The sequence below is a fragment of the Schistocerca americana genome, chromosome 6 (assembly GCF_021461395.2).
Source record: "Schistocerca americana isolate TAMUIC-IGC-003095 chromosome 6, iqSchAmer2.1, whole genome shotgun sequence".
Classification (NCBI taxonomy): Eukaryota; Metazoa; Arthropoda; class Insecta; order Orthoptera; family Acrididae; genus Schistocerca; species Schistocerca americana.
Window position 1 is genome coordinate 460002043 of NC_060124.1, and position 10722 is coordinate 460012764.

The following is a 10722-nucleotide window of genomic DNA, read 5'->3' on the forward strand; positions in this document are numbered from 1 at the left end:
GCTCAAAAAATTTCCACTCAGGTCCACTCCCTTCATTCAATCACATTTTTCAAGAACATGTGTGACATAAGTATTGCGTCTTTCATATAGAGAATATCTTGCTGCCATTTTCCTCCTTCTTTGTATCAGTGCAGTTGGGTACGCAAAAGCAGTCCAAGTAACCAGGCAAAGAATGTCAGAGACTTTTTGAGTGATTTTCATTTTAAAAACGACATAGATGGAGAAGCTTAAGTGGCTTTGTGTGACGTACGGGGTGTCTCAAAGTCTTTGCATGAAACGCATAGGGATGTTACGACACGTCATAGAGAACAACATTCGTTAGAGACGAAGTGTATGCTGACGTTCACTGTCGACACTAGTCGTGTTTTGGTCAACGCTGGCTCGGAGGCGACGAAGCTTCACCAGACTAACAGGGTCTACCAGCCAGGTGTGCCACATCTGAATACTACCTACCTCAGTAAACTGATAGTGAGTTTTAACGAGCAAATCGTAAGATCGAGTGTCTCTGAGAGGGGAAAAGTGTTTTAGAAGTGTATCAGGAACTTTAATCTTGCACGGTCCAACCCCTTTCATGCGAAGCAGATCACACACACATTACATACGCACACACCAGAGTGCCTGTGCACTGCAGCCTCTCAGAGCCATAACCAATACAAAGCAACACCCAACACATACCATCCCTTGGAAGCGTCAACTAATTTTGTCTCTAACAAATGTTGTTCTCTGTTACATGATCTGTTACCCACAGATGTTGCGTGTATAGGGTGTAACTGTGAGGTGACTGGGAATGTTTTACTGAATAACATTACGTTAGTATTTAGCTCATCTGTAGACTAATAATCATAGCTATTACAAGTCTAATGCCTTTAGAGTGCGTGGTACCTCCATGTACATGTGGCAACGTCAGGAAATGCCAATATTCCACCATACACCATGCCAGCTGTGTAAGTGTGTGTGTGTGGAAGTAAAATGGTTTTTCTATATATGCAAGTGTAGACCACTTAGTGGTACATTTAAAACTGTGCAGAAAATTTCTACTCGTGAAGTTCGTGGTGCGTTTGTCGGGAGACTGTTCAGCACAGAGAAGAAACAGCCAATACACTGAAGTATGTATGTGGTATGATACCACATACTTGAGTAACAATATCTGCATTTATACCCATTAGACGCTGTATTTGTCCATCGCATTACACAATGCTACATTGACAGGCGACCATAAATGAGATTATCACATAATGCAGTCAACGAAATATAATTAAGGGAAATTTTTGTGTAGTTGCAAGTTTATCCATTGGTAGGGAGTCACAATAAATAACATATTAACATCCTGACTATGTTATGTGAGTGTTGAGTTGGCTATGTAATGTGAGTGTTGATTTGGAGGACTGTTTACAGGTCACTTTATTATATTTTTCTTGAATAACATGATATTCGAGGCTCCTGGTGATAGTTTCCCATTACAAAATTGAGTCCCTCCAGGACTCACCAACTTAAAGTAGTACTGTCCATGTGAACAGAGATGTTTGCATCTTGTGAGGTAGAAGTCAAAGTGATGAACACAATTGCAGTTCGATCACATGTCAGTCTGAGGCAGCTTTTTAAATCCTGCATTCAGTCACGGATCCTCAGACTCCAGCTGTACAAAACACTGATCCAATCCTTAGGGCTGTATGTTTGTGAAACTTGGAGTGTCCATAACAAAGACCTAAATAACCTCCTCGTTTTCAAGTGAAAAGTCTTAAGGAAAATCATTGGTCAGCTACAAGGTGACATCATTGGAGAATTTGGGATAGTTGTGAGCTACATGAAATCTATAGTAGATCCAACGTTGTAGGCCTGAAGACAAGCAAGCAGCTACCATGGGCAGGACATGTTTTATCAGATGGATATAACCAATAGCCTATGAAGTCCATAGATTTTAGTCACTGCAGAAAAGACCACCTGGAAAATAAAAAAAAGATGGAAACGTGGAATCCATGAGGATTTGTTGCAGATCATCACAGAGAGTGGTTAGTGACAGAAGGAACAACACAGAACGTAAAGGAAGAGCAGTCTTCTAGTAGTGCACAGTTTTCTGGACCTGATTGTGTATTGTAATGCAAGTAATTTAAGTAAATACAATATTAAGGCACATTAAATTTCCTACAAAAAAGGCCCTGCTCAGCTTTTTTCTCAGGCTTACAATTTCCATCTTCTTGAGGATACAGGAACTGCAGATTGTTAGACACATATTTTTAAAGCTAAATTAATGTTTCTCTTTAAATGAAATGGGCTAAAAACAGACATTAAATATATGTACAATATCAATAAGAAGATGGAAATTTCTGACACAGCCCCAGTTTAGGAGTTGGTTACTACTTACCATTTACTAATAAAAGCCCAGCCCCTTCCAAATATTAGGCAATTTACTTCAATATACTAATTAAAATACAACTGAATTCTCTCAATAAATGTATCCATTAAAGTTATTAATGTTAAACAAATATAAAACGATTAAAAACCTCACAAATAAGAAAATTTAAATTTTTTTAACTTTTCCAATTTATTTATTTCAATTTTAAAAATGTAAAAATCTTTTATGTTTTTGAATCTAATAACATTGTAATTTTTAAAAATTAATTGACTTTTTATTTACAACTTTCCATGAATGTAATGATTTTTTGTACTTTTCACTTTTTAAAAAGGTCACATTCAACATATTTGTGCTTTCAATTATAAGAATCCCTTATATTATCTTTAATTCTAAATATATATACAAAAATTATAATCATGTTTAAGTGATAATTAGCATTTTCACAGATTTGTCAAAAACACTTCTGATTTTCCATTGAAAACAATTTTATGTCATTTTTGTCTAAGTCTTCTAAAATATTAAAAAGAACCCTCTTAAGTGAATTATTTTTGAGTTTTAATCTATTCTACAAATTTTTTTTATATTAATTTGAAAAGTTACCTTTATTGGTGGGATTTTTAAAAAAACTGTTTAAATCTTTACCTTCTTGACAATGTATACCTTATTTTAATTTACTTACTCAAAACGTTTTTTCATGTTTTAACCATATTAAATAACAATAATGTAAGCATATGTTCATTACTTGCAGTTCGTTTTTAATGTTCTTTGCAGTAAGATTTAGAAGCATATTTTTCTTCATATGTACAAAACAATATTTTTACTAAATATTTTTATGCTATTCATTTCAACAAATTCTACTCATTGTTCCCTAATCATACTTTGTATATATTTGTTAAGTAAAATTATCTATTGATTTCTCAGCCTTAGAGTTCTTACAAATCTTAAATAATTCTACTTCCATTTGTTACCAAAAATTTATTACAAAAAAGAAAAAACTATTTTTATTTTATGTATTAACATTACATTTTGGTGCCAACAGCTATAAGAATTATCATAACAAAGTCATCTAACCAAACCCTTTTCATTTTTATTTCCCTAACTTTTTAAACGAAACATGCATTTGAGTGATTAATTTTTTTTAGTTTCTCTTCACACAAAATCCTTTAACTCATTTTAAATTAAAATCTCGTAATTTATATGTGAGTAGATGAGAGTAAGTAACACATTCGATTTTAAATAATGTCTGTTAACGAATGACTTGTATAGTATTTTCAAAAATTCCTTAAAATTTGCATTGTGTTGTGACCTATGTTATATTTAGGTTTACTAACATTGAAATTAGCAACAGCTAAAGAAGTTGTGTTGTGTGAAGTAATTAGTTTGCAATAAAGTTTCTCATAACCTTTACTTTTATCCTTTGGCTTCTTTTTTTGTTGAATGTTGTGTATTATTATACTTATTAGCTAACTTTTCATCTACTTGATTCCATTTATAATTATCTCAAAGAGCAAATTTTTTCCACATTTCTTTCAATTAATTTTCTATTAAGTTTTCCAACAACAAATGGCTTGAATTTTGTAAAATTTGAATAATAATTAATTTTTATATACCTTGATAATATTTATTATAAAATTCTTTTAAATTATCAGTTTGTAAATTTCCATGACATCTACACTATGACAGCTTCACATTCGTCTGTTTTATTTTTAACTGGAAAAGTCTAAACATTTTTTGAGAAAGCAGCAATTTCAGGTCTTGAATATTTATTTTGTATATTTATTCTTGAAACTCCTTAAAAGTTACTTGGACATATTAATACTGGACTGGAAACAGATGATCTGTAAAAAAAGAAACAAGATTTCAACTTTAAAAAATTTTTCTCGGGAGTTTATGTAATTCATTAAAATTTGTTCACAGATATTTAAGTAATTACCTACAAAATTTACGAAATAAATTTACTCTGTTTGCTTTTACAAACCAAACAAATTCTTTCAATTCTTTGTTTTCCAATTTCTTCAATCTGTGTGGATTGTGTGTATAACAAAATTTTCTATTTAAACACCAAATTCGATCCTCTGAAAGACGTTAATGTTATTGATATATGTATATATATATATATATATATATATATATATATATCAACAAGATTAATATATATATAGAAAATTTATTTATATATTTTTCACATCAATTAATTTTACAAATACTTTAAGTGAATAACATTTCCAACTAATACTTAAATAGCACCAATACAGTGCAGCATGTGCTTTTTTTCCCAAAGTAAATCTTTATTATCATATGGATGCATTACCTTTTCACTGAATTCTGCTGAATAAAGTTCAAATATACTACTTTGTATTTATTTCGTTGTTAAATTTGAAAGTTTATTGTTAAATAAATAATCTTTATTGGTGTGTAAAGATATTTTAGTTTTAATGATACATTTCTTCATTTCCTTTGATTTTTCAGTGTTCTTATCATTAACTTTATAAGCATACATTTTTACTTGTAGACCACATAGTCCTTACATTACTTTTCCTATGCATCCAACATTCTTTTTTTCCTAACACCTTTTATTTGTTAGAGGTATATTATGAGCTTTATTTTCTCTATAAACACTTTTATCAAAATAACTATCAGTGACTTAACATATTCATAAACACATTCCGATTTTATATTAGAGATGGAACTATCAGTATCCTGGTAACAAATTTCTACACATCAGGCTTTCATAACATTGTAGTGAAATTCATTCATTATTCTTTCATTTATCGAGTATTGCAATAAGAATGGAAATAGTTTTACCGAAGACAGTTTTTGTTATTTTCATTAGGATAGCAAATAAATTTGTATTAAAATTTGTTCTGTTGTTTCAAATATTCGTTACCTATTAAATTATCACACTTATCTGGATCTGAAACTAATTATATACTGACTCGGTGTCGTGTCTCCTCCATTGTACACTCCTGGAAATTGAAATAGGAACACCGTGAATTCATTGTCCCAGGAAGGGGAAACTTTATTGACACATTCCTGGGGTCAGATACATCACATGATCACACTGACAGAACCACAGGCACATAGACACAGGCAACAGAGCATGCACAATGTCGGCACTAGTACAGTGTATATCCACCTTTCGCAGCAATGCAGGCTGCTATTCTCCCATGGAGACGATCGTAGAGATGCTGGATGTAGTCCTGTGGAATGGCTTGCCATGCCATTTCCACCTGGCGCCTCAGTTGGACCAGCGTTCGTGCTGGACGTGCAGATCGCGTGAGATGATGCTTCATCTAGTCCCAAACATGCTCAATGGGGGACAGATCCGGAGATCTTGCTGGCCAGGGTAGTTGACTTACACCTTCTAGAGCACGTTGGGTGACACGGGATACATGCGGACGTGCATTGCCCTGTTGGAACAGCAAGTTCCCTTGCTGGTCTAGGAATGGTAGAACGATGGGTTCGATGACGGTTTGGATGTACCGTGCGATCGCTCCCCACACCATGATGCCGGGTGTTGGCCCTGTGTGCCTCGGTCGTATGCAGTCCTGATTGTGGCGCTCACCTGCACGGCGCCAAACACGCATACGACCATCATTGGCACCAAGGCAGAAGCGACTCTCATCGCTGAAGACGACACGTCTCCATTCGTCCCTCCATTCACGCCTGTCGCGACACCGCTGGAGGCGGGCTGCACGATGTTGGGGTGTGAGCGGAAGACGGCCTAACGGTGTGCGGGACCGTAGCCCATCTTCATGGAGACGGTTGCGAATGGTCCTCGCCGATACCCCAGGAGCAACAGTGTCCCTAATTTGCTGGGAAGTGGCGGTGCAGTCCCCTACGGCACTGTGTAGGATCCTACGGTCTTGGCGTGCATCCGTGCGTCGCTGCGGTCCGGTCCCAGGTCGACGGCACGTGCACCTTCCGCCAACCACTGGCGACAACATCGATGTACTGTGGAGACCACACGCCCCATGTGTTGAGCAATTCGGCGGTACGTCCACCCGGCCTCCCGCATGCCCACTATACGCCCTCGCTCAAAGTCCGTCAACTGCACATACGGTTCACGTCCACGCTGTCGCGGCATGCTACCAGTGTTAAAGACTGCGATGGAGCTCCGTATGCCATGGCAAACTGGCTGACACTGACGGCGGCGGTGCACAAATGCTGCGCAGCTAGCGCCATTCGACGGCCAACACCGCGGTTCCTGGTCTGTCCGCTGTGCCGTGCGTGTGATCATTGCTTGTACAGCCCTCTCGCAGTGTCCGGAGCAAGTATGGTGGGTCTGACACACCAGTGTCAATGTGTTCTTTTTTCCATTTCGAGGAGTGTATATCCAAATATTGTTATAGTTTATGAAATTGTAAAAATTTTTTTGAAACTCATTTATTTGCTTTTCTCCTCATTTCCTTATTTAAATGTGCATACACCATTAATCAATCAGAACGTATAAATGTAAGACTTTATGTTTTGTTATTTTCAATCCTAAATATTAATATAATTAAAGATTTCTCTAACAAATAACATAATTATTTTTTTTCTTATGTAGTTAAATTAATTTCTTTAGTTGCTGTATTAATTACACTTTTGGGGTTATTAGTAAATCTTTACGTAAATAATGTAAGTTTTTTAGGAATTATAAATCTGCTTCAATAATATAACTATATTACAAGAGTCACAAATTTCGCTTATTTTCTTAAAACGGCAATTATATTTTCGTCAAAATCAAATCCACTGTGCAGAAAATATTGATTCATACCCATACCACACAAAAAATATTCATCTATATATGTTTAATCATTCGGTATTTTATTTTTAACAAAATTTTTTATATATTTAATAGTTTCTTTACTTTATGTTTCACAACATTGTGATGTACACCTCTGATTACTTATTCAATCATTACCTGCATACCATAGTCATGTAATAACTCATTTCCTTGACTTTTTAATATCACATGACATATTAAACTAGGTGCCGTTTAGTGCCACAATGGACAGAAACCATATTCTCCTATACACTATTTCGAAAATTTTGCAAAAGATCATCAAGTAATGAAATGTCAGTTTTAAACATAAATCGTAATATTCTCTTAAATTCTTTAAGTTTAATTTTTCACACATTCCTTTTGTGTGATTACAATCGTAATTACTAATAACATATTTACATAATACAACCCTTCAATAAGAGGAAATTTTCCATTTTCAAATCTTTCGCAACTATCTATACAATCGAAATTATAAACCCCTTTTTATTTAATAAATTTATTAGTTTTCCTAGAAAAAACCTAAATTTTTTCATTAGTTCTTTTCTAAATTTGAATAACTAATATAAATGTATCAATTAACCTATTTTTAAAGTTTCTGGTGTTTTTACCAAAATTTAAGTACTTATTTTTTATATTTTTTATTAAATTTATTTCTGTTTCATCATTACCAACATCTGTTACTATTGAGAGAGAATCATATCATGATAAATTATGATAATAAATTTGTACACACTTGGGAAGTTGTGATTGTAAATTACAATTATTCCATAATGTTTTTATCAATATTCCAGTCAAATCATCATGATGGTACAATTTCTAATTATTTTTGTATTATGTTTTCTACATGATATGAAATTTTAGGTTTATTATACGAGAAGTTAAATTTGGCCATATGGTCCTGCATAAATAATTGTTCGAAATTTAAAGTAACTGTTTATTTCAAGTTGTAGAGTTTTTATAGTAAAGAAATGTTCTGAATCAGGTTGATAATAATCTGTTTTTAATAATAAACAATATAAATCTGCATAAATAGCAAAACGAGGTTTTTGGGTAAATTTTTATTTTTTAATTCTATGTATTAGTCACTTTCTGCCAGTTCTACTCTTTCTGGTTTATTAATTTTCAGTTTTATTGCTGTTCATCTTATTTTTCTTTACTTTTAAAAAGTAAGAAACATAAATCACATAATTTTTCCCCATTAGTTAAATTTGAATAAAAACAATTTTAGGTATCCTTCTACCAAATTACTTCTTTTTCAAATATAGTAAATTAAAATGTTTTCCTAACTTAGAATTTTTAATTTTTAATTGATATATTTTTTGCTGAAAGACAACAAAATTTTAGGAGTTATATCAGATTCAACGCAAAAGAACTATTACATATTTTTACTTCTAACTCTTAAACAAATTCTTCCCAATTCTTAGAGCTATTCGGACTTTTAGATTTCTGTCTATTTACAGGATTTACCAAGAAGATATAGACCAGAAGAAACATTTTCCATCAGTATTTTTTACATTCATGCAAGAAAATTTTTTTGTGGTAATTCGATGTAAGATAGGTCTCTTATAGGAACTCATGTATTAATTGCTCACTGTATTCCAATAATTATAGGTAGCAATCTTATAACTTAGGTTTGATACTTGTATTCCATACTGTTATTATTTTCCCACATATTATATAAATAAAATACATTAAAATTTATGTTCATTAGATTAAACATTTTTACATATTGTTTAGCCATATTCTACACCTTTGGTGTCATGGCACTAAAAAATTGTTTGGATCAATTTAGTTTATACTATTTCCTAAATTTACAGTTTGTGATCTTATCTATAATCCTTTTTGGATAAATATTTTTAACTTTATTTTTATTTTCCGTTTCCACAAAAATTAATTGTTCCTAAAACACATATTCCTTAAAACCATTTAGATTTGCATTTTTAAAAATTTCATTATCATATTTCATTTTATAAAGGGCATATCTCATCAGCACTTTCTGTCATTCATTTCCTTCACGCCAAAGCGTCAGTAAAAATAATTAAATTTAATTTATTTAGTTTATAACTTTTTACAAATTTCCTAATATACAACAATAGCAAAGTTCCTTTACAGTGGAGCCGCTTTTAAGAAAATTGTGAACTTTAGTGCCACTGAATCTATTAGTGAATTCCACAGAACTGTTATCATTTTTTAGTCCTTTATATCTAAAATTACTATGACCTATAAAAATTGGAAATTATAATCATCTTTCAGTTTATTACATCTTTCAGCAACATAATTTTAATCACATTATTTTTTTTTTAAACTAATTGTTTTATCATCTTCAGAGCCTACATATTTAACATTACTAACAGTATATACAAAATTTAGTTCTAGATCACTAATTCAGTTACAAAAGCAGAATTGGTTCTCTTTATTTTCCCTTTTTTTTATAAAGAAAATAAATAGTATGATTTGTAAAAAGTGAATATTTCCTGGACATTTCAAGAATAGATTTTGTTTAGTTTGTGCATTCAATATGATTAAACTTATGCCTTTTACATTTTTCCAGTATTTTAATCTTTAGTTCAAAATTTTCTTCTTCCAAGTAATTAAATTTGTGTCTGGTAATTAACACATACATATTTTGGCAAATTAACTTCAAATTAATATTTAGTTCCTAACTAAATTTTTAATATTTATGACATTTGTATTTAAAGTTCTATATAAGTCAATAATATTTTAAACGAATCATAATAGTGAAAAAATGTTTCATTTATATTTAAAAATAATTAATTATTACACCAGTCTATCATCTTTATTTGATTACTGTAGTTTCTTGAAAACCTGCACACTTAATTTACTACACAATAACGAAAGACATATTAATTAGTTTTATTAAAACACAAAAATTACAATACTTAACTTTGGCAATTATACAGCTATCTCACACACAAAGATCGATATAAAAAATAGGCCATACAATTCAAAGTTAGTCCTACATAGAGTGTACAAGCGTAATGATTAACAATGGTGCTGTTATAGAACTGGTCCATCACCAGTCAGTCACAATGCAATACGACCCCTTCATGCAGGGGCCTCTGCTTTCACATTGTTGTCCTGGAGGGAGGTTTGGTCAGCATGCAAGTGGCTGATTTTTTCTCCAGCCTTCTCTGCTGTATCATATTGAACTGGCATGCCAATGCATGATTTTATGCAGTAAGAATTGTAACAATTCCACCAAAAAATATTATTTTCACATCTTCTGGAACAGTTTAAAAATTTTAGTCTTATAAATTGAATATTTGATACAGCAATATTTTTATTGACTGATAGGAATTATTTTACAAAGGGTATCAAACACACTTAATGAAATATCGACATCATTAACTCATGAACTTAAAATTATTAGCAATAGTATTAATTTTAAAAAAGAATAAGTTCTTTGTTCATTTTAATCACAAGTGAAGATTATTTGTTTGTCTCGTATTTAATTTTTAACATAAACAAATTGTTTAGTGTATTTAGTTATGAATTTTTTTAAATAATCTGATGAAATTATTTTTCAGTTTTGTACACCATTTAACTAGTTCTTGTTTTGTAATATGATTACTAATTTGAG